The sequence below is a fragment of the Peromyscus maniculatus genome, chromosome 3, assembly GCF_049852395.1.
Source record: "Peromyscus maniculatus bairdii isolate BWxNUB_F1_BW_parent chromosome 3, HU_Pman_BW_mat_3.1, whole genome shotgun sequence".
Taxonomy (NCBI): Eukaryota; Metazoa; Chordata; class Mammalia; order Rodentia; family Cricetidae; genus Peromyscus; species Peromyscus maniculatus.
This window is the reverse complement of record NC_134854.1, coordinates 54,438,302-54,463,472: the sequence shown is the minus strand read 5'-3', so window position 1 is coordinate 54,463,472 and position 25,171 is coordinate 54,438,302. Positions and strand designations below refer to the sequence as shown.

The 25,171-nt window shown below is 42.5% G+C and overlaps 1 protein-coding gene across 1 annotated transcript in view; it reads right to left on the bottom strand.

The window, feature by feature from the left end:
* The window catches only part of Ptn (pleiotrophin), an 85,039-nt gene extending 64,206 nt beyond the window's left edge, over positions 1–20,833 (bottom strand). Inside the window, exon 1 of the mRNA XM_006996658.4 lies at positions 20,438–20,833. The gene's annotated coding sequence lies outside the window, so the exon portion shown is untranslated. The remainder of the gene's footprint in view (positions 1–20,437) is intronic.
* Positions 20,834–25,171: the final 4,338 nt, after the last annotated feature.

The following is a 25,171-nucleotide window of genomic DNA, read 5'->3' as shown; positions in this document are numbered from 1 at the left end:
TCTATTGTACTGCTAGGATTTATACCATAAGGGAATCACACGATATGAAACAGTCTTACCTTTTCTTTTTCTCCTCATCTTTCACTGAAATTCGCCCACACATGACAATGAACTCCTTCCCCTAAGAAACATGCTTCTCACTTACCATTGAGAAACAATAAAAGGTCCAGGGAGGCGGAGGGGGCTCGGACATCTTAGGATGAAACAGCACAGTTGGGTGTCATGTCATGAATGAGCACTACAGTACGTTCTCTACCCAATCTGCCACATTGCAGCTGTAACTGCATCCTCTCACACTCCTCCAGAATGGAGCACTGATGGCTTTCTCCTAAAGTTCCATACCGGCCTTTGCACATCTAATGCCTAACACATTGTATTTTTTTATTTCATTTATTTGTAGTTTACATATGTGTATTCTGCATGTATACCTGCACACTAGAAGAGGACATCTGATCCCACTATCAATGGTTGTGAGCTACCATGTGGTTGCTGGGAACTGAACTCAGAACCTCTGGAAGAGCAGCCAGTGCTCTTAACCCCTGAGCCATCTCTCCAGCCTCCACGCATTGTATTTTTACAGAGATTAGGAATGTGTACTCGGTATCAAACTTGAATCAATTGCTGAGAGAGGCTTAAAAGGTAGGGGGCATCTTCAAAGGTGTTTAGATAGAAGAGGGCTAACATTGTTGAGAAATATGACTCTGGACACTGCATAGAGAAAGTAAGCAAACTTCTCTCTAGGCTTCCTTTTATTTTCAACTTCAAATTATATACTTTCTATTTGTTTTCTGACCACCGTCACTTGCCAATCGAATTGCAATCCTAACAGTAGTTGCCTTTCACAAACCAGCCTTCTGCTTTCTCTGGTCACGCAGCTCACTGTGGAGCCAGCCCACCGGGTACCTTGTTATCCTTCCCACACACCCTGATGTGGTCCTTCTTCTTGCAGAGCAAGCCGGGCTTGGGGGAATGCTCTCTGCTGTGAGTTCTGGCTGTGTTTTTCACAGACTCAAAGTGAGCTTTGAGGTGAAGGACTGTATGTGCTGGGGCTGTAATGAGTATCCCCACAATACATTTTGTGCCCACAGGTGTCCCGTTCAGAGCACCCAGGCTAATGGACAGTTAAGGCAATGACGACGCGACAGCTGTTAGGACCGGCTTGCTATGCTGTCGGTGACACTCTCCTGCTCTCAGTGGTAGTGAATTATATAATTCAGGCACAGTTAAGCACAGCTAAACAAGCAAAGAAGCTTGGAGGTCACCTCCTGCTCTCAGTCCCAGTCTTGGAGGCTAATACCATTTATCAAACCCTCTTAAGGCCGGGCATTCTACCTGCCCACAGCTTGGCTAGGAGTCAAGGAGATGTTCGCTTTATAAGAATAACATCTTCTCAATCAAATATGGATTGGATTCCTCTGTGGCTTTAAAACTGTTTTTGTTGGGTTTCTTTTTTTCTGCAAAATGCATATATTTTACTTCCCCGGAGGTCCTACTCCATATATAGTCTCCCAAAGTGATAAATCATTGTCTTCGCTCATATCCAGCTGCTAATTATAAAAGGAACTAGTGACTCACAGGGTGAAATTTCTACAGACACTGCTAGTGTTCATCATGGATGCCAACTTCTCGGATGGTTGGAGATAAGGGATATTCTGTAGGTGAATTTATAATTTATCTGCACTGATACTGTTTTCTTGCACACCGACTACTGTATGAGTGGCCTTTGTTGATTTTATCAAAATCAAAACACAGTTCTCTTCTCATCTCAATTGTGCCTAATATCCACATTTTAGTGGAACTATAACCATAGCTTTTGGTACAAAAACATGGGAATCCAGATTTAAATATGTGAAAACAGCAATAATAAAAGACTGTTTTAATGTTTAAATTATGAAAATGTTACCATAGTCTTAAAGTTCTATTTATAATTTAGTTGTTTTTTAAATTTTTACTCAAAATAAGCCATAGGTGAGCAGAACAAATCAAATGATACATTAAATATTAACAGATATTTATTGATTATAAAAAAATTTTAATAAAAATCCAAAATAAGAAGTTTAAGCTCACGTGTTGAAATAATATGAGATTAACACTTGTAGGTTAGTTTTTTTTGTTGTTGTTGTTTTGTTTTGTTTTGTTTTTTACTTCATCCCAGAAATGGAAACATGTTGGACTGGGACTGAGAAGCCTCTCCACACGCCCATGCCTCACCCTCTCCTTTCCCTCACATCCATGGGCCCTCTGTCTCTTTTTTCTCTTTATTCTCTCTATAGTTCTTCCTGCTGACCAGTTATGTGTGTGGTTGTCTTTCATCTACAAAGAATGAAGGAAGGCAGGTACCTTCTATCTTTCTACATCTGTGTCCCTGAGGCTTGGAAGAGCATTCCATAAACAGTTTATGGGTAGATAAATGGATGGACATGTTCTGCTGGTGGTCTCTGAACTCTAATTGGAAGCTATAAAAACCTAAGTTATTCTGTTTCTTTTCAGGAGTGACATATGGACAAATTCACCACAGGAAGTTGTTGATGTGCACGGTTATATGGGACAGCAGAAATGATCATTCAATCAGACACCATGGAACGAAACTCTAATAATCAACGTGAGAAATTACAACTGATCTGTGACCTATTAAAAATTGTGTCCAATCACTATCACTAAAATCCCTCTTCTATTTGTAAAGTGATAGAGAAACTATGATATATAAAAACTAGTATTTATTTACTCTGCTGTCATAAGACAAAAACAGTGAGATTTGAAGGTTTGGGAAAACCTAACAAGATTGATCTGAGTAGATTACTTTCTTGCTCTTGTGGAAAAAAATCTTAGCACTTAAGCGTTGCTGTTTCCTTCCTTGGAAAACTTTCTAGGTTTGAATTAGCTTCCAACATTTCACTCTTCACTCTCTCAATATTGCAAAATAGAACCTAAAATCCCATTAAAGTGATTTTTTGTTGCTAGCTTGAGTTCCATTGGGAACAGCTCCTCTTTTTGTCAGGCCTGTGTCCCCCTTTACATGGATTCGTTTGTCTTCTGTCTTTGTGAAGTGTGGTTGCTGCACACAGAGGATCTCTCCGACGGACACAGTGCCCATGTTCTGACACTTAATCTTACTCCATTTCCTATTTGAGTTCTGCCTCCTGTTGAATTCCTTCCCCTTTCTTGTCTGCACTCGTATTTCTGTTGGCCGATTTCTTTGGATTACCCGTTTCTGAAAAGATGTCTTATAAGTTATCACTTACAACTTATCACTGAAAGGCAAGAAGACAAGCATACCACATGCTTTGTGTTCTGTGCCTTAGGTGAATGCACAGTGGCCAACTCTGAATGGTTACTGACAGGATGTGATTGGCCAGAGACTGCAGAGAGTGTTTGTCTTAGGGAAATGTGCACGTTACTCTTAGTTCAGACACTAAAGTATGAACGATGTCGCGAGACAGCTAGCGTCAATTAATCCAAGCAAAGTGAAGATTTCCAGTAACTAGAAATTTTACTTCTGCCAGAGTTTCCAAGTGATTTCTATCCCTTTATATGTGGAATAAGCTACTTTAGAAACAAGGGAAATCAGTTCTGAGGCTTGGAAGTGACTTTTAGGAAAGGTAAACTTTCTTAATGTCTTCCCCTAAGATACACAGCGACAGACCTTCACTCACAGCTGTAGCTTACACTCGGACAGCTAGCTGGACAGTTATGGATAGCATGCTGGCATTGATGGAACAGCCTCCAATGTTTCAATCACTAGTTCTCTAACTTTCTCACAAATAACACTATGAGGACTAACCAAAACATGGCTTTCTGGCCCCACCTTCAGAGATTGGGATGTTATCGAGAGTCTAAATTTCTAATGAGCTCCTAGGTGACCTCACATTACACCAGGGGCCACAGTTGAGACCCTCTGTTTTTAGACATAGAGAGTAATTCTAGAGGGGGCAGAAAGAAGAGAAAATCAGAGTGCCTGAAGCAGCAGCTTGGTCTGGAAATCAAAGGGCCTCAAGGGACCTGGTGGTCTTTTCACCTGGGTCCATAATTTCATGAGAGAAGACAGGGAGACTTGAAAAATTCATACCTGATGAAGTGTAATCTAGACCTGCGGCCTACTTCCCGTTGTCCTGGAACACTGCTCATATTGTAATAAGCCCTATTTTAGATACAAATATATGCTGAATATACAATGTATATACAATGAATATACAAGAGGCTCTCAGACCTTATTGTTGATGATTCATCTTTTAGCACTAAAAACAAGTATCCGCATGTAACAACAATTAATAAAGAAAAGAAGCCAGGAATTTGAAATAGAGCAAAGAGGGATTATATGAGAAGGTTTGGAGGGAGGAAAGGAAAAAGAAAGGATATAATTATATTATGATCTCAAAAATAAGAAATCATTTTTAAATGAGTATTTCTAAGCCCTCACCTTTAGAAAAAATTGATGTCATAGTGATATATCCTCAGGGATCTTAATGTAGGCAAAATGTTCTTTTTTGTTTGTTTATTAATTTTGGTGTTTGTGGTGGTTTTGTTGTTGTTATTGTAGCTGGTTTGGTTTTGTTTATTTTGTTTTGGAGACAGGGTCTCTCTACATAGCCCTGGCTATCCTGGGCCTCATTATGTAGCCCAGGCTAGCCTCCAGCTCACAGAGATCTGTCTGCCTTTTCCTCTGTCTCCTGAGGCCTGAGGCCAAAGGTTAATGCCACCATGCCCAGCTAAACTGTTCTTTAAAAAGCAGTGCTTTGGGGACAAGTAGGGTGGCTCCGTGGTTAAAGGTGCTTGCTACCCGGGAATGTAAACTTGACGATCCAAGTTCAGTCCTTGGAATTCAAGTAAAGGTAGAAAGAGAAAACTAACTCCACAGAGTTTTCTTCTGTCCTAACCACACACACACACACACACACACACACACACACACACACACACACACACACACATAAATAATATATTTTAAAAAGTACGAATGGTAATGAACTTTGTCAGCCACATTTTTAAGCCACACCCTCTATAGACCATCACAATTATGCCCAGGAGAGCCTATGAAGTAGGCGACGTAACTGCCACACTCCCTTTTTTACAGTAGCTCGGCTTGGACTTCTTGCACTCTCAGAACCTCACTATTCTAATGTGTAGAGAAGACAACCATAACCCAACTAGTCGAATAGAAACTGTTAAGGATGGATGATAATGAGATAAGATATAGGCAGACAATTTTCCCAACAGCAGCATCCTGTATTGTTATTAGTTATGAAGGTCATCAAAGACAAGTCTAAATAGAGTGTAAGTTTCTTTTTAAAATATCAAGGGGGTCACTACAGATAGAAGCTTGATAATTAGCTTCTAGTGGACTCGCCCTGGCGGAAGTTGCCTATTCAAAGGAACCAAGAGGCAAACCTTCAATGAAATCTATTATTTTACCCTCCTCGACCAGAAATTGTTGACTGAAGGCTTTCATCTGTAATCACACTAAATATAACAGATTCCAAGCTAACTGGCTTTCTTACAAAATGCCTTGCCTAATCTGGTTCCCCAGGACACTTCCTGCCCCTCCTGAATCACGATTAAACTGAGGCTTGGAACCCAGACAATTTCTACTTCCTGGGCTTTCTTTTCATTTAACCAAGCTGGACAAATACACATCTGAAGGAAGAAAAATAAAATTGATCCGTGCCCCTGTCTTCCTGCTCTCACGGGGAGGGAGAGGGAGGAACTGGGAGGAAGAAAGTGGGAGAAAGGAAGGGACATCTTTGGTTCCCCACAGGGCATGTGGAGGAGCCAAAGTCCACCACAGAACAAGGACAGTGCTGCTGGAAACCCTCCCGGGACAGGAGCCCTTCAACCAAGAGCATCAGGGCTGCTTCTGCCTTTCACTAGAGCCCCAGACTTTGTTTATCCCACACACTGTAGTCAGTGCTCACTGATCCTAATAGTCTGGCTTTCACCGTCATTTCAGGGCAGGATTTCCTGAGCCATCCTCTTTCCCACACTGACTGCTGAAGTGATGACTCTACACACGACCAGCAGAAGAACATTCATCTGACACAGGAGAATGAAGTGTCGGAGGAGATGGACACCTCCGTGAGTGAATCAGTGAGCACACAAAGTGTAGTCACGGGAATGATAGATGGCTCTCCTCTGTCACCTGGTCTCTTCTAGAAGATTTCATATTCGTCTGGCATCTAGACCTGACTTTAGAGTTTTCTTAAAAAGTCCAAGGATCCAGGGCACCCCTACAAGAGGAGCAACATCGTATAATACATCTTCCAGAGTAAAAATCATTAGCATGCTCTCATCACATTTCTGAGAGAATTCGTTACAAGAGCTTCTAAGGAAGAAGATGCAGCTATGACCCCAGGAAGTTAGAGTGTAGTTGGCAATCAGGTTACCACCAACCAGGGGTCACAAGTCTGAGGCTAGTTCCTCCCAAAACTCCCAGGCATCAAGGATGCCAAGGACGCTCAGAAACACTTGGAGAGCCTGTGTCCAGCTCCCACTCAGTTCTAACGACAATCCTGCCTTTCATAACTGCCTAGGCCAGGAATACTCATTTCTTCTCCAAATGAACTCTCCCTACAGATTCCTCCTTCTTAATGATGGCACTAGAATTCCCAAGTTGATTTTGATTCACCTTTCACTCACTAATATTCCATCAGAGTACTTACATTCCAGATTTTTTCTTTTGTTTTACAGTGTCCGGTAAAAGGATCCTTCCAAACTCCCCACTTACACCCAGGCGCTGGCAATGCATTCCGTTGTCCATTCACTCATTCATCCAATTGTGGTCTTGAAAAACACTAGCTTTACAAGACAAGTTAAGTAGGGAGGATCAATTAAAGTAATTGTTTCCATAAAAGAATGAATTAAGCATTCACAGCATCATTTCTACCTTAAGCATGCTCACCTCAATATTCTCTAATCACAAGTCAAAAGGCACTCTCTTCTGGAAGCCTTCTTTGATCCATACTGCTAACTTAAATGTCTTTCCTATAGGCCTTCAGTATGCATATCTTGACCACAGCACTGATAAGTTATTGATATGCTGATCTGCTGCCCTGTGACTAGATTGTATAATCTGGGGACCAGAAATAAACATTTTTATGTCAGTATTCCTGACATTAACTTAGAGCCTGGTTATATGCTCCATATATAGAAAAGAAGCAAGGGAGGGAGGGAGGAAGGGAGGAAGGGAGGGAGGGAGGGAGGGAGGGAGGAAGGGAGGGAGGGAGGGAGGGAGGGGGAGAGGGAGGAAGGGAAGAAGGGGGGGCAGAAAAAGGGTCATGGAGGGATGGAGGGAGGTAATATTAAATAGAAAACATAAAACCAAAGTAAGTTTTGGAAAAAAAATAGTAATAATCCTTTTCACCAGGTCAATAAAGACAGTTTTCATGGAAAAGATGGTAATTAGGCAAGGGCCTGAAGCATGAGCAATATTTCCAAAATTTGCAAAGATCAAAGGTTTGGAGGGAGGGAGATGGACAAAGAATTCCCTTTCATAACCCACCTGACCTTTTCTACCTCAGCTATACCTTCTCCAGGAACAATCTTCCCTATGTAATACTTTTACCAAGTTCTTCTCCCTTTTAAAGGACATTCAGTGGTTCCTTGATATCTAACCAGAGGCAGCTTAGCCAGCACTTAAAAGGCCATACTATTATTTTCAACATTTTCCTCCCACTCCCCTCTAACTCTCAAAAGCCCACTTCTAGTGGCCTGTGTCCTCAAGCTAGGCCTATGCCAAAGGTCCCACAACCTCTCCAAACAGTACTGCCAGCCGAGTGTTCAAACATACAAGCCTGCAGGGGACATTTCACATCCAAATCGTAACACTTGGTGTGATTTCCATCTTCTGCCCTGCCTTTCTGTAGTGTGCAATTCAGTTCTGGTTTTCCTTTTAAATATTACCCCTGCTTCAGCTTCTCTTTTCTCCCAGAGAAGGTAGGTCTTTCTCTTCTGAAAACCTTGGTTGAATGGCTCTATAATTTTATTTTCTATTTACAAATGTTCTTTTTCTCTTATGAGGTCTCCGCGAAGAATCCACAGTGTACAACAACAGGTGAGGTCTTGTTGTAACAGGGACAACAGATTGGACAAATATTCTGTATGCTGAAAATCCTCTTTACTGGAGCATTCCTCTCAGGATAACCTCGAAGTTCTGTTCTCCAAGCAGATACTCTGTTATACAGCTTCAAGGAGAAAGGGGTGGCATGTGGTAGATTTAAAATTTAATTCCATGACAGGAGCAAAAATGCAATTGTCATTTGGATCTAGAAACCACTGACTTTATCTATGATGTGAAATTAAACCTCCCACTCTCCATGCTGATGTGCTCCTGCCCAATGACGTGAGGATTGAATACAACAAAGTGCTATACATTTCAAAAATTGAAGATAAAGGAACTTGAATGTTTCCACCATAAAGAAGGAATATTTGAAGAGTTAAGTGTGTTTAGCCTGATTTCAATATTACACAATGCATCTGTGTACCAAAATACCACATGGAGCCACATATATATACATATACATACATATATATATACACATATACACACACATATATATAATGTGTGTATGTGCAACTTTTATGTTTCAGTCAAAAAGCAAATTTCAATTTACAGATACTTCCTACTTCCTTGTTCTATTGATTGAAATAAGTCTCTAGCTATTTTTAGCTCTTGCATGCAGCCAGATTAACGATGCCATTAACTGCGTAGTCTTGCCCTTTGTGGTGGGTATATCATTTTCAATGCCTTTGCCCTCTTTCCTGTCATCCTGGGGTTTCCTCACAGTCGCCAGCCCTCCGGTGCTTTGCCCCTCTTCAAACCTCATTAATAATAGTCTCCAACCCAAACCATAAAAGACATTTTGAAGGATAGAGGCCCAAAGCTTCCTGTAATAGAGTGACTTTGTTGCACACCACAGGCTGTAGGGCGTGGAGAATCCATCACCTAACCTTTCCCAGCCTCTGTTCCTCTGTGCCCCACTGTTGGATGTCCAAGCTTGACAGTGAATGCTTTCCAATGGGAAACTGTAGCAGGATTTTTTTCCCATCCTTTGGTCCCTATTGTATGTTCAGCTGCACTGTAGCTTGCTGCTAATCAAAGCCAGGGATTCTCATACACAAACAAACACAGCATTGTGGCCTCCCCCAGGGCTAGAATACAGCAGCCCAACAATTGAGTCAGGTGATAGCAGGCCAGAGGATCAAACAGCAGCTCCTAGACATGCTCCTGCAGCCAGCCCCAGATGAGCCCTCTCTTCAACACAGTCATGGTGAAACCACCATGCCAGGCAAATGGATGCTTGTGAAAAGAACTAGAAATGAAACCGTATGCAATAATATGCAATTAGGGAGGTCTCAGCTAACAGCAACATTCATTATCCAGCACTGTGTTCTACAAATCTTAATGAGTTAGAAATAAATTAACAGTGTGAGAGCCTGTTATTGGAGCTGGCTATGAAGGAGAAGGGAATATTGAACTAAAAAAGAAAAAATACTTCAAATATCTGTCATTGAACGGGGGTGGGGGTGGGGGGGTGGAAGCAGAAAGAGTGTGGTATTGAATGTCTTTGTGTTAGATTAACCTAGACAACCAATGTCAATTCCCTGTCCTGCCACCGTCTATTGAATGGCTAACCTGAGATTCAGCTCCTTTATTTAAGGGGGAGGGTGTATTTATCCCACAGAGTTATTGGAAGAATTTAGCCCAGAACTTAATGCAAAGATCTAATAACATGCCAAACACGATAGAGAAATCAATCAGTAAATACTACCTCTTATTGCTGCTGCTAAACAGGGCTCTAAAAAGAACAAAGATAGAAAGCAATAAAAAAAAAACAAGGTGAAGGTGGTAAGGATTATCTGGTGGTAAGGGACAAAATCCACTCCTGCCCTAGCAATGTCGAGGAGCAAGGCCTCAAAGGTAGTGGTGGACCCTACACCTCTACTTATTACCACATGTCTTCGAGAACAGCAAAGAAAGTAGATGTGGCAATGGCCAGAGTGAAGGCCAGACACAATTGTCTTTATTCAGTAGGAGAAGGCTGGGCTCTGGGTAAGAGCAGCATAGATACTAGACTGGTCCTTTAAGCACAAAGGATAAATCAGGAGAGGAAAAAAATCTAGAGGCCAAGAAAATAAGTACTCTTGACACGATTTTCAGCTTGAGCAGCCAGGGGTGAGTGAATGGAGGAGACAGAAACTACATTAAAGGGTTGATGCCATCCCTTCCACTAGCAAGCATGGGCTGAGTGTCCATATTCTAGTTCAGGCAGTGATATACTGAAAGTAGTCCACACATGTTGCTAACTATGTGGTAGACATGATGCAATGTAGCTTTAAAATACGTAGCCACTGGGACTCGTGCTTAGTAGAGCGACTCCCTTAAATACAAATATTATATTTCAAGATCTGTGAGTTTGCTTTAGCACACACCGAGTCATATTCGTATGCTCCGTCTTTCTAGTGCACACCTCGATCGACTCCCAGTTGCACGTGCCTCTCCTCCCTAGGTTTTCTGTCATCTCCATTTCAGTAAGAGTCAGATGTACCTGATAGACCAGTCTCATCCTTTCTCCACGTACACCTTGAGAAAACTTTACTACTAGCCTTTAAAACCTCCCAGATGTATTTGCTTCTCTAAGTCTCCGATCCCATGGATTCTGGCCTCATTTCAGGCCTAAAAGATTCTCCAATACAACTGCCATGTTATGATGCAGACTACGTACAAATGTTCTAATATTCTTAACAAAGTGTGATTTTGTTTAAATGGTACCAAGGGTCAAGATAAGCCATCCCACATCAAGTTTCAAGGGCAACAAAATCCATTCCTGTTTGAGATAAACAGCCTCTAATTCTTAGGCTGACACTTCTGTCTAAAGAAGAAAACTCACACCTTTCCTGAACCCCTCTCCAGTTACTGGTGCCCAAGGTCCAGTGGACGATGATCACTAAAGTCATCATGCCTTGGTATAGATTTTAGATATTAAATGAGGAAGGAGACAATTTGAAATAGGAAGGTAAAAGAGCCGTATTTGCTTTTCATACTTATATTTGAATTTTTGATAAACTTCCCAAGCATAAACTTCTGAGTAGAAAGAAAATAGCATTATGCACTACATTTGGTGCGTACAAGTCAAGGCATAAAACAAAGCCAGAAAGATGATAGATCAATTTACATTTGAGTCCTGGACCGAAGGGGACCCCTCTGTGCTCCAGCTCAGGGAAGGAGACCCCTACTCTTCTCTCACTTAATTATCCATTAGTGAGTGTCTGGGAGTGCACAGATGAATGAAAAGGATTAGAAGGGGAGCAGTGTTGAGAACCACAGTCTTCAGCTGCGAGTCCTGCACCTAGGACATTCATATCCTGGTCAAGGCAGGAATCTTTACAAAGCTAACACTACTTTGTCTTCAAAGACTCCCTCTGGGAAGATCAAGGAAAAGACCGGGCTGCTCTCCAGTGTGAGCCTGGCTTCATGGGATCGTCGTAGCTAGAGGTACCTGGAGCCAGGAGATTGGAAAAGTGAGCAAAACAAGTCAGCCCCAGAGAAATTTTCCAGCAAACACCGCCACAGCAGACAGACCCAGAGGACGCAGTGGCATGCTTCAGGTCACTTGTCTGATGTGGAAGAACCTTCAACTCTGTTGAGATGGATTTTTTCTGAGTTCTGAAGTTCCTTTCTACAGGCTTACAGCTGCGCTCTCTTCCATTCTTGTGTGTTCCCCTTAGACCTCTGCTCAAATTCACTTTTTTTTTCTTTTCTTTTTTTGTCTTCTTTTGTGCAGCCTTTGAAGTCAATGGCTCCCATTTAGCCTCTTGCAAGAGGATGAAGAAACCCACAGAGCCAGCCTACACTTGGGAAATGTCTGTTTAAGAAGAAATTGGTAGAAATCCACATCTACCCGTTTATTCTGCTAAACTGTTTTTGATCTACATCTCCAAACCAAATTCATTCATGACAGCCTTGAAGTGCATCTTCAAATCCCCAGATATCACATATCAGAAGAGAAACCATCATTTCCTCACCCTCAGAACAACACTCTACTTAAAAAAGAGCGAAAAGCACTTGGGGCTAAAGTTGGTGGGAACCCTAGTACTGGCAGAGACAAGAAAGGCGTTTGACTTTCAGCCCTCGTCTGTGATCAACAATGTGGTTGTCAAATCCCAATTTGATCCAACTCACTTTCAACTAGAGCCAATTGTACATTAGTCACTCCAAATAATAACAGAGCAAATAAATAACTCCCCTGAAGGCTGCCAAGCCCTGGAGCGACAAGCATCAAAGAGAGCTGCTGGCCTTGGAGCTTACCCACCTGCAGTGAGCTAGACCCACCCTGGAACCCTGGAGCAGCTCAGAAGTTTCCCAGGCTCCAGGGACCAGCTGAGGAATTAGATGAGTCCTGGGAGGGACCATGCAGCTTTGTCCTCCCTAGGGAGACTTTCTCTCTTGACTACATGGAAAGGGTCCTTCTGGCAAAAATGGAACACACTGCTTAGACAGCTTGACCTTGAACTGGTACATGCTAATTCTTCAGGATCATTTGTTCCCATCTAAACAAGCCATCCTTTGCTGAGACAGAGACTCTTCTTGTTTACTGCATGGGATGTTGGCTTGCATTTTTCTATTTCCATCATTTTAATAAAAATCCATAACTTCCTAAGCATTTTTTCAATTCCAATTTACCCATATCAAGCTAAACAAATTGAATCTCCATCTTAATTATCTCATTTGGTGGAAACAAATGTACATGTTAATGTGTATATATCCCTATTAAAATATTGCATGAATCAATTACAGTATTGAAAGAAATGAAGGGCATATAATTATAAATATAACTAATTTTTAAGTTATACCAGAAAAACTGTAAAAGTTTATCAGAGTGGTAGTATATGTTATGTAGTCAAAGAACATAAGTTTTTCTCATAAAATTTGATTAACCTGTAGCATGAACATGATTTTCTAGAATAGGACAAACATGTTTCTTCAGGTATATCTGTTTTCCTATTAAGAAATATAGTGAAAAATTCTTTCCTAAGATTTAAATGAATCAGCTTACAAGTTTGACCTACATTGAGCCCTACTTGGTGTCTCACATATTCTCAGACACCGTTCAATAATTAAATATCTAGGGCAAACTGGGAAAGAAAAGAGGAAGGGAAGACAGCATTTATGGTATATCCTTCCAAGATTTAAACACGCATTTTGATTTGAAATTAGTGAATTACCTACCCTCTTTCCTACAGAACCATCAGGCTTCCTCATACAAAGTGCTTCTAAAGAAATACATTGCACATAGAAAGCAGAGTTTGAGTTGTTTGGTTTATGGTAGGGTTTCTTTTCTTTTCTTTTCTTTTTCTTTTAGACAGAATGTGAATATTTAAATAAGGTTCCCCAGAGCTTTAGGTTTTTTTTTTTTAAGCCAAAAATTCTAATAATGGTGTATAGGGCACACTTGGTCAGCTATCCACTATCCTCACATACAGACACTGTATGTTAAACTATATGTTAAAAGAACATTTTTGCAATCAGAAGCAAAGCACTGTGACTAGGACATAGCAATGTCCAAATTCTCAGCACCTGAGGTAGGCTATTATGAAAACATTGTTCTAAATCTTTGGATAATTTCCATTTGTTTTATCCTAAAATATTTTATTGGTTTCCTGGGATTATTACAAAATTATAGTCACTGTTGATTTAAATCTGGGCTGCCATTTCTCTGGGCATCCTAAGGTCTCTTAGGATGTCACATAGAAAGATGATTTTTGCCCTTCTTCTGTTATGTTCACAGAAGAGAACAGGAGAATGTATGATAGGTGTCCAAGCCCAGACGAGAATAGGACCAAGAAAGTCTGGTCTTTTATATACTTTCAATAGTAAGGGCAAAGTCTACCAAACACTTGTAGCAAGTTTTGAAGGACAATCTGGGAGACAACACTTGGATTTTTTTCTTTCTCTACAGAGGAAGACTCCAACAGAAGCAGCGGCCAGGAGAATCCCTGTGCCTGGGATCCGGCTACTTGGAACATACAGTAGCTTCAGCCGAGTCAATAGTAGACTGATAGCTTTTGAGGAGCAATCGAACACTGGAAATATTTGGACATGAAGAGACAGGCACAAGCACATTTTGCATCTAGCAAGAAGGTTTTCACCAAGGATCCTCATGATTTTTATTAAGCTATCGATATCATGTGTAGAAAGTTACAACAGAAGAACAGTTTGTCTCACATGAGATGAGATGTCTTGTTACTCAAAGTGAGTTCCCCAGGCCAAAGAGCTGCCTTCGCCCAGAAGTCACTGGACATGTACAGTCCCTAAGGAGATTTAGGACATCCAAACCTTCATGCTGGGGAAATCCTTGGGCAACTGGCCTGAACATGGAAGTCAGAGTGCATGTACTGTGCCAAGAACTCTAAAGACCTAAACGTGATGAAAATAACCAATTGAAAATGTAGTACATATCCTTCCAGACTCGTAAGAAGGAGTTAGAACCCTGGCATTCAATAAAAGACGCCATGCTGTTTCAGTTGAGTCTTTCAAGGATTGTCTTCTCCCTTTTTTAAAAAACTATGACTCAGATTTCCTTTTTCTGTTTCTGTCACACTCCTCTCCTCCTCCTCGCTTCACTGGGTCAAACTTACCTTCTGGCATCTTTAGCAATCTCTAGGTATCCTACAAAAATGACAGTGAGGGCGTCAAAGCGGAACATGGGAAAGACAGGATTTGCTTCTGTGGGCTTTAGTAACAGGAGCTGTGTTTAGTAGGATGGTTTACAGCTTGTGAGTGTTACACTCACCGAGAAAGCCTGAGAAAGCGGAGTGTGTCATCAGCATTCCCACCCCTGAGCTTAAAAAAATCCCCAAATCTCAAAAAACCTGGTAACACATCCATCAGCACACACTGGGCAACGTACAGGCCAGTGGTGAACTACTGACCTCTGAAACCACTCCTTTATTCTGTCATCTGTACTTCCACAGCAGGGCCCCAGAAAGGACCTGGATTGGGTTATGCCTATGGCTAATGCCAACCATTGGAGACTCTACTTGCAACTGGGAGTCCCCTGTAGGAAAAATGTTCTCCAAAACTTGATGGGAAAAGCCAGTATCTTTGGAGATCTCTGTTGCCAAATCTCCCAAGGATTGAGCATGCTGAATTTTTGAACAGCATTTAGTGAGAAAAGACAATGATCTAGGAAAATAAAAGGGATTATTCTTTGAAGAAGCAGGAAGTATCATGTAGGGAGTGTTGGAGAACAGAACATGAAAAATGAGAAGAGGGAAGGAGTCAACAGAAGGGGGACCTGCATCTGACACTGTCCATTTCCAGACTCCCTATCATATACACTGGTTGTATGAATCTACTTCTTAAGACAGAAACTCTGGAGGTGTGCCCCAGGCACCAGGATGCTCGCACATCAAGTTAATCCAATGAAAACTGAAAACAAGGACTGTTCTGGGTTATTTGACTCCATACACACACACTGTGTGTGTGTGTGTGTGTGTGTGTGTGTGTGTGTGTGTGTGTGTGTGTGTGTCCTATACATCATATAATGTCACATATATAGAGTATATAGGTTATATATTCACATATATGATACACATTGAATATATATACATATATTGGACTTTGGGTTTGAGAGGCTAATGGGAAATAAATTCAATTAATTAAACAAAAAGAGAGATGGTCTCATGTGATACAGAAAAAAAACCTAAACTAGGGAGTTGGAGATATTTGTTCTATTGCAGGTACATTCTTGAAAGGAGCCACATTGCTTTCTCTAAGCATACCCCACTCAGCCTACATGAATAAATTGTTATAGAAATATAGTGGGAAAGTAAAATTTTGAAACTCTGAGAAGCAAAGGCCTCACCGTTAGAACAGAGTTGTGATGAAAATAATACATTGAGTTTGTTATAGAAGAGCAGGAATTCTCTCTCTGTGCTAGAAGTAGTCAAGAGTCAGAAACCATGGCAATGTAAAGGAAGAAGGAGGGTGGAGTGTGATGAGGACTGGACCAGCAGGGCTACAGAACCCCTGAAATAAAAGCAGTAAATGAGACTTGGAGATGGTTCCTCTGGAAGCCTGAGGGCATCAGGAGCAATACGTGATGTTTGTTGTGAGGCAGGGGGAATGGGTAAAGAACATCGTGGGACTGGATCAGCATTGGGACATTTAGAAGCAGGAGTGAAAGGAAGAACAGAGGAGAGAAGAGAGAAATTTTTAAAGTCAATGTCCGTATTTGGAAACTGAGGGGGAGAAATCAAAGAAAAGCCAAGTATCCAAAGAGGTTGGGGGAGAAGTTGGATACGGACACATCATGGGGATTGCAAGGGAGGATGAGCAGAAGAGGGCAGGGCTAGCAGGTAATGCTGGTGCCCGTACTTAGCAAAGGAAGAAAGGCCAGTTGCCACTGGGTGAAATCACCTATGGCTTTGAAAGCATTGTTTGCTCCAGAGTCAGGTGGGAGGACAATGGACTGTGGTTGCTTGGAATCTGTTTTACATGAATTTCTAATAAAGCGTCTCGCCAGTTAACACTGCTTAGCAAATGGGTGTGGGAACAGAAGGCTAGAGCATGCCAATTTGTGATTTGAAGTTTACTACCAGAAAGTCTCAAAACTAGACCCTGATGGTCAGTGACCAGGACTCATGTTGTTCAAAAGTAATACAAAGTAGTCAATTTTTGTTGTTATTGCTGTATTTGTGGAGTTTAAGAGTCTAAGAATTCTACTCTTAGGAAACCTGTATTTTTTTTTTTTCTATTTGAGATGGGACTTTATTTAAGGTCACTATAATAAAATGACTCTAAGCACAAAGAACACTAAGAAAAATTAAATTTTATTACTCAAAATATCTCAGGCATGAACTATTGACTACGTTACATTATTCCTACCTATCCTTAATCCTTGGGGAATTATGGTGAGTGTGAGTTGCACGATCGAATCCACAAGTACTACCATAGTCACAATCTCCTCGAATAGTGTTTGTTCACAGCTACCCTTTTAACCAAAAGTACTTACATTGTCATAAAAGGCGTGTTATAGTTATTGGTCTAGAAAGATTGTAACAACAGCATGCAGACTACTATCTACAAGTCTGGCTTGCAGCACCTAGAAAAAAAAAAAAGGCCCAGCAAATGGTAACTTGGACAGGCCATAAACGCCAAGAATGAAAAGACTTGCCAACGAAAAGCCCAGGCCCAAATTCTCCTTAATTTTCCCGGGATGGAAAAAGCAGGCGCAGCTCCCAAAGAAGAGGCCCATATCGACGACGTGTTCCTTCACCCTCACTCCCAGGAAGAAAGTGTGGCCTGTGCCAGAGGACACAAAAGCTCTTCCATTTGTTCATTAGACAGACCTCAGAGGAGAAACCATTCCTCATCCAGCTCAGCTTTACCTACAAGGCCTGGGTCAGAAGCAGCACAGGGTTCTGCCATGTTGGATGATCCAGTGTAAAGCAGGCTTCAAGGTAAGGCAGGGGAACTCGGGCATGGAGCACACTCGCCGTCCCGCTGTTCTGAGTAGTCTCAACAGGGCCTTATCATCAGTATAAGGGCCAAGGACAAGTCCCTTGTTAGCATGCTGCCGTATTAAGAACATAAGTGTTTGTCAGCTGCCATTTATAACCATAATTCTGGCTCCAACGACTGTTAACATCACAGCATTTCATACAAATCAGGCAAACTCAGTGTCCCAGGGAACACACCACAAATGCTGAGTGGGAATGCCACTAAAGTGAGGAACCAAGAGTATTTCCATGAAAAAAAAAATAGAAACTTTAAACCTAAAATATTTCATCTCTAAGAGATTAACTTTGCAAATTATTCAGGGGTCTTGTGTTATTTTCAGTGACCAGGTTTTGTGAAAATGCAAACCAGATCACTGCATTGAAAAAAAAAAAACTTTTAAGGAAAAAAAAATCAGATATTGTTACATATTGCTGTTTGTAAAGACCAAATAAGAAACATGAAAACTGTCAGGCAGTGGTGGTGCACGCCTTTACTCCTAGCCCTCTGAGGAAGGCAGATAGACCTCTGTAAGTTTGAGGCCAGCCTGGTATACAGAGCAAGTTCCAGGATAGCGAAGGCTATACAGAGAAGAAGAAGAAGAAGAAGAAGAAGAAGAAGAAGAAGAAGAAGAAGAAGAAGAAGAAGAAGAAGAAGAAGAAGAAGAAGAAGTAAAAAGAGAAACACGAAAATAAAACTTTCACTAAATGAGTTTGTTTTTGGTTCCCAGTGTTATAGAAAGCGGTCCAGGAAGACAGACAATTTTATATTATATAGTATACACAACACAATATAATATGCAGTCAAATATATTCTATTCTCATCCCTGTGGGATATCGCCTAGGAGTCAGAGGGTGAAAACATCATGTAAACAGTAAGTCTGTCTCTCTCACAACTCTGCCTTTGAGGGCATAAAGTGTTTGAGCCACAAACAGCTAGAATCCAGAACCTAGAGGGGCTATAGTTTGTATATGAGAGGGGTGGGGGCAAGAAAGGCGTGTGTGTGCACATGTGTGCATGTGTGCGCATGTGTGCATGTGTGCATATACAGGCAGTTCCCCAAATGAGAAAGCTGTCTTGACCTGGGTGTGTGAGCAGCTGGAGAAAGATTGCCTTCTTCTAAAGACTTCAATTCTAGTCAGAGAATTTAAATTTTAAAGTTTCTTATAGTTCAAAAGAATGGTGTTGTGGTTTTAAAATAAAACGATTTGAAAATCTCATCCTCTAATTTCCATGGCAAACAACCACTGCTGCCAGTCTGAAATAACTTGGGTCTCAAAGAGGAGCGGGGGACAACACTTACCCTAACTTCCCTCGAGTTTAACTGGACTGTAAGTGTTTCTAATGACTTGGCCTGGCAGGCACATAATTTACTTTAAAGGGGACGTAATGAATCCGGAAAGCACCAGCCTTCTGTTCTGTGTTGGCCGACTTCTCTTCTGTTTCATTCTCATTACCTTTTAATATTCCCACAAAACAATTCATTCCCAGACGATGAAAGGGCTAGAGCAGCTCCGCTGTCTCATCAGTTCCACATTTGCCTGGGATCATGAAATTGCTCCATTATGGTGTTAGTTCAAAAGCTTTTCTTGGGTAGTTCCTGAAGTGCCTCCCAGGCCCTTTCCTCCAACGCGTGCGCATGCTTGTACACACACACACACACACACACACACACACACACACACACACACACACTCATACACTTTCTTAAACTACTGGAGAAAGAAAAAAAAAAAAAACAAAAAACAAAAAAACTTCTGGCAGTCCCAGGAGAAAAAGTGCTGAACAAAGCGAGAACTTTCTTACTTCCTTCTCCCCCAAAGTGTGCATCGCCTGCTTTCAGGAACCACCCACTCTGTTTCCATGGCCTCACTCTGCCCAGACACCTCTAAAGTCCCTGTAAAAGGGGAGACAGGAATGAGTTAGCTCTCCATGTAAACCAAAAGTGTGCTCTTACATTTCCGTGCCACATCATAGCCAATAGAAGTGTGTGCGCGCACACGCGTGTGTAAGAGGAGAGGAAAGGCCGTGTTTTATGCACAAAGGAGGTGAATACGTTCTTCTCAAAACATAGTATGATAACTTAATTGAAATATCACCTCAGAAATTCTGGGTATTTGCCAAACGAGTCTTTACCACATTCCTGGTTAATTTGGATGAAATTGAAAATGTAAGTGCTTATGTGCCAGTCCGTTAGAATAATTGGCTCCCCAAGAAAAGGTAGAATTCAAAGCATGTCTTTGAAACTTTGGCCGGAACTGTGACTAGAACCATTCCTGAGCTGGCAGGCAGGATAGGGAGTACATCCTGGAGAGAAGCTTTTCTGCGGGCAGGCAGGAGCGGCAGGCCGCCAAGCATGTACCACACCTAGAGCGGCAGCAGCTGGCAGTTGGCAAGCTCTGAGGCCACCTGAGAAGTGGAGGTAGGAAAATGAGACCTGCCTGCTGCAGCCTCTCTCTCTCTCTCTCTCTCTCTCTCTCTCTCTCTCTCTCTCTCTCTCTCTCTCTCTCTCTCTCTCTCTCTCTCTCTCTCTCTCTCTCTCTCTCTCTCTCTCTCTCTCTCTCTCTCTCTCCCCCTGCTGGGCCAGACACACCCACCAGAGCTCCAGGTTTTACAAAGAGCACAAATGTGTCCTCTCCCGCGCTTTGCATGCTCCAGCAGGTAGCAGGAATCCCGTCCCCATGCACTCTCCACAAAACAAAAGCTGCCTCCCTTTTTCTCATTCGAGCACACCCTAACTGACCGAATTCATCCCCCCAATTTTCCCTGGCTTGGTTTGCCTTCAGGAGCAAGTCCGTTTTGAAAATCAGCCCTACTAGCCGACTCCAGGCAGCTTCTCTCCTGCTCCAACCCCCATAGACTGCGGACTGCCAGGAAAGTGGCCTAGGGGTAGGCACACTTCACCAGAGACCCTTTGGAGAAATCCACGGGGTGCTTTGCACTTACTTTGGCTTGCAGAGGTCCTCGCTGACTAGCAGGCTGCCTTTGTTGCACCGTGCGGGCGAGGTTTCTGCAGCGGACTCCAGGTACTGCTGGATGCTGCTTCTGCCTGGGCGGCTGCGCTCTCCCCCCCTTCTGGATGGATGACTCGGTGCTTTCTTTCTTCCCCTCTCTCTACTTTGGATTTTCTTATGCTCTGGGGCTTCCTTGGCGGGATTTTTGGACGGGAAGGCGGGGAACCTGATCCTGCCCTGACTCAATTACACCCTGCCAGGGAGGGAAATGGAGAATGGGAGGGTTGAGAGGAGCAGGCAGGGAGAAGAAGCAGGCTGTGCGAGGGAGGGGGGAGTGCTTTGCCCCCGAAATCTGATTGGGAAGCTTATGAAAAGCAGGCTACTCTGGGGGCAGTCTTTCCCCAAACGGATTTGCACGGAAAGACGAGGGGATATAAAACTGTTTGTTCTTAGCATCCACCCAGCACAGTATTTCTTTCACAAACTCCCAAGCACCATAATTTTTTCCTCGCATGAGTCCATACCTCGGCTTATCAAGTCGGATATCTTAATTGGAAAACTGATGGCATTTTAGACTACAGTTTTGGGCCGGCGCTTTTTTTTTTTTCTTTTTTTCTTTTTAATGTGATATTCGGAGGGTAGGGGGAGCTGTGTGCAAATGCAGCTGCCCCTTGCTCTCCATCCCCAAAGGCCTTCCCTGCAGGGAGCCCAGCTAACTTCAGATGCCAGTGGCAGGCCACCTGCAGTCACAAACCTGCAAAGTTCTTTTCCTGGGTTGTCACTGGGAGTGACAGATCTCTGAAAATTCCCAATTAAATGTCATTTTCCTTTAGGAGATTTTTCCCTTTTTGGCTTCTTTGGTGCCTCTAGAGACCTCTTCTGCGACACGCTTTTGGCAAGAACATGGGGGAATAACCGGTGTGGCTCAAACTCTGGGACTGTAATACTGTGAGGGTGGACATCCCAGCTTTCTGAGATCTCCGTCTCCTTTAACCAAGAAGAGGATAAAGCGACAGACCAGTGTTGAGAGTCTCACATAGAAGCTTATTGCAAAACGATGAAGGGGTAGAACTCTAATTTACCCAAACATGTTCAAATTGTAAAATGGACTCCTATTTCTCACCATTCTGACGTCACACCTCTTCAGCCCAACTTAATTAGTGAGTCTTATGGGTTCCCATGACCTTTGAACCCTCATGTCTTAGGACCACTCCTGTCCTAAAATTAGAGCCGTTCATTTACGGCAAGCTGTTTTAAGGACTGGGGCTCTTCTGTTGCCTGTCACTGTACCAATGCCCAAGAGTGACCTGGGGACAGAAGAGGTGACCCTGCAGGAGCAGAGCTTTTAGTGCATCCGCCTCAGTTTTTTTCAGAGGAGGAAGCAACAGAAGTTCATTTGCACACCTAAGCCTATCTCCCTAACAGACTATTCCCCAACTACCTTTCCACGTGCAAACCACCCATGTCTTCCTCAAGTCAGACTCCAGGTGACTCAGTTTCCTTTTCTAGCCTTCCTTTTTACCATGGAGCAGTCGGTCTGCTTTCACTGGGCTTCATCTGTATCCATCAGGAGCTACTCACAAGGTTTGCTCTTGCCAGCCCCTTTACCGTGAGAAACACCTCAACACTTCCTGCTGCTCTAGAGTGATGGAGTTCTAAGAATATTCTGGAAAGATAGACCCTCTCCTTATTGCCTCTTAACTTTATTTTTAAATTTAGCATATGCTGCTGTCCGTTCAGTGGACCATGCTGGGCTAATTACAGTGCTTGCTGATGGCGTTGGACAAGCAACCATGAGATTCCCATGATGTCAACTCTATTTCATTTACCACTTCAAAATATAACCTTGTATTAGAGAGGTCCATGAGAAAATTAGTTACATCTGTGGTTCTCAAGCCAGAGCAATTTTATCCTCTAGGAGACACTTGGTGATGTCTGGAGACATTTTCAGTTATCACAACTTGGGGGAAGATATGGCATATTCCATCTGTCCCCCACTGAGCAGAGGTCAGGAATGCTACTTAAACATCCTACAGGCCTGTCTCCATGGCCTAGTGAAAAGAGTGCTCTCTGTGCAAATACAGGACTGGAGTTTGAATCTCTAGTGCCCACATAAAAGTCGGTGGCCCGTTTGTAGCCTATAACCCCAGCACTTGGGAAGCAGAAACAGGGGATTCTTGGAACAAAGGGATCAGCTAGACTAGCCGAATCAGTAAGCTCTGGGTTCAGCAAGACACCCTGTCTTAGTAAATAAAGTGGGGAGTTGAGCGAAGCCTCCACAAGCATACACACACATATGCATGCATACTGGCATGTGTGTGGGTTTACACACACATAAGCATGTGTTAACATATGAACAACACACACACACACATACACATACACACACACATACACACACAAATTAGTTGACCCAAAATATAAATAGGGTCGAAACTGAGAAATGCTACTGACATTATTTACCATGGTATTTTGAAAATGTAAAAGAGTAAAGACTAGGCCTTTTTCTAGAAGTAGCAATCTATAAAAAATGCAATAAGTTATAATTTAATTCAACCAATATTTTTACTAAAGCCTAAGTAAAACACTATTAATGCATCTGAGATGCCCGACCTCAAATCCACACATCATAGGCAGATTGACCCCAGATTTCTAATCATTTTACTCAATGTACTATCATTGGTGAGCCCTTAAGTATTTGACTGGATAGGATCCTAAAGAAAAATGTTAAAACTTTCGCATCCAGAAAGCTTATATATTTGTTCTTAATTAACAAATTAAAATCGGGGGCGGGGGCGGAGATGATTAGATTAGTGACATGAAAAACATATGCTGATTTGAGAAAACGTCAGAGATTACAATTGGAGCAGTGATGGCCTAAACGACAATAAAGGAAACTGGCATGTGAGAACTGAAGAGAAGGGCCTGAAGCAAACGCAGAAAGGGCCCCCTCCGGGCCGGCTGGAGTTTAAACAGTAAGGTAGGGGTTCAGTGGTGGGAACTCCCAGCAAGGGGCTTGGGTATTCGGATCAGCTCATAGCGGCCTGTGTCCACCGCAAGCAACCACGGTTCACTCCAAATGACACAAGGGCCACTGAGAATGACAAACCCTGACTGGTTTCACAAGGTCCCTCGGCTGAGGTGCAGCCCCCACAGGAAAGCGGGGATAGACACAGACTCCCCAGTAAGAGGTTCTGCAATTACTCACTGATTGAATGTCTGCTCTCCCACCTCCCGCCCTCATTGCTAGGAGAATAACTAACTCCAAATGCTTCTGTTCTCCAAAGCTCCCGTCAGCAGTTGCTATCACGGGGTTTCTCTGCCCCTGTTCAGCCTCTCCCGGTGAAATTAACGACCCCTGGCATGCATGTTACAAGGCTAATACGTAATTGATGCAAGATGATTTGAAATCAGGGAAACTATAACATGGCCTACAGCCATTTTGAAAATAAGGCCACTGATTCCTCGGTGACAAATCCAAAGAGGTGGATCACCAGCAGGATCTTTGATAATGTGAAGGAAGGAGATGAAAAATTGGGCAACCCGTCTGCTACTGTCTACTTGGCAGGGTGTCTGGATTCTTGGTCACCACTCTCCAATTCTCCCATCTCCCAGGAATGCAAAGAACAATTCATTAAGCTATGACAGCTGGGAGGCAATCCCAGTAACATATCTAGAAAATTATATTCGAGACAGTATGGTTAGTTCCTTCCCAAATTCTGCCTCTTCTTTTCGCTGGCATTGTCCATGTGGCTAGGTGACCATGTAAGCAGATTGTGTGGATCAGAGTTTTGCCCTGTGACAAAATATCTGGGACTAACTACTTAAGAAAGATTTAGTCAAGAGAGAGAGAAAGAGAGAGAGGAAGAAGAGGAAGATAAGAAGAAAAGAGAGAGAAAAGGAAAAAGAAAGATTAGACTTAGTCTATATTTCATATATTTAAAGCATACAAGTCTCTGCTAAATCTAAGTAGCTTGAGTTCATGCCCCTCTAGCCTGTCCTTCTTGACAAAAACTGTGAACACAAGGTACCAGATTGTCAAAGCAACATAGGACAGGATGTTGTCAGGGGCAACACTCAGACATATAGAAAAAAAAAATCAGGCCCAAAATACCCAGTGTGTGCATGAGCGTGTGTGTGTGTGTGTGTGTGTGTGTGTGTGTGTGTGTGTGTGTGTGTGTACATATGCATCCATGCGCATGCACACATGTGCATGTATGTGTGAGTGGTATTTCGTTCTTGTCAGTGGGGTATGTACATAGGAATATGATGTGCTTTCCCGTAAGGGTCCGAGGTCACCGCTGGTGTCTATTCTTGCTTGTGTTCTACCTTTACTTTTAGAAACAAGGTCTCTCATCAGACCTGAAGTTCATCAGTTCAGCTAGGCTCTCTGGCCAATGAGCACCACAGATTCAACTTTCTTCATCTTCTCATCCCGTGTGGGCTGTAGGAATGCACTACTACTCTCAGCCTCCATGTGGGTTCTGAGGGGTTCAAGCTAACGTCCTTGTGCTTTTGAGGAAGGCACTTTACCAAATGGGTCACCTCTCCAGGCCCCAGAGCCCACATTGTAAGACAACAAAATCCACAGAGCAACATCCCTCATGAATATGGACATGATGGTCAAAATAAATATCGTCAGATCAATGTCAACAATTTATAAAGCATATAAAAATATATATCAAAATTTGATTTTATGTAAATTCTAATACAATTTGCCATATTA